The sequence below is a fragment of the Chaetura pelagica genome, unplaced genomic scaffold (genome assembly GCF_000747805.2).
Source record: "Chaetura pelagica isolate M959 unplaced genomic scaffold, ChaPel_1.0 scaffold294, whole genome shotgun sequence".
NCBI lineage: Eukaryota > Metazoa > Chordata > Aves > Apodiformes > Apodidae > Chaetura > Chaetura pelagica.
This window is the reverse complement of record NW_009953068.1, coordinates 366595-366910: the sequence shown is the minus strand read 5'-3', so window position 1 is coordinate 366910 and position 316 is coordinate 366595. Positions and strand designations below refer to the sequence as shown.

General features: G+C 64.9%; 1 protein-coding gene across 1 annotated transcript in view; it reads left to right on the top strand.

The window, feature by feature from the left end:
- The window catches only part of TMEM119 (transmembrane protein 119), a 29953-nt gene that overhangs the window by 1241 nt on the left and 28396 nt on the right, over positions 1-316 (top strand). The gene's annotated exons all lie outside the window — the stretch shown is intronic.

Genomic DNA, 316 nt, shown 5'->3' with positions numbered 1-316 from the left:
TGGACGGTGGTCCCGAGGCTGATGGGGACACCCTGCCTCTCAGCAGCTTCCTGCCCGAGCAGCCCTGAGCTGGGGGTCCTGCCGCCCTGAGCATCGGGGGGATGGACAGTGACAGGTCCCCAGAGCTGCCACACCTGGAGCAGGTGGGCAGGGGACCCCCTGTCCCCTCGGGGTCATGTGTGAATTTGGACTGGCATGATGGGGGGGTGGAAGAGGGTGACACTGCTTTGCTTTCCCCTGGAGTGAGCTCAGCCCTCGAGGCCAACCCCATTAAAGCGTTACCTGGACATGCTGGTCTCTGCCTGGTCCCCCTCCC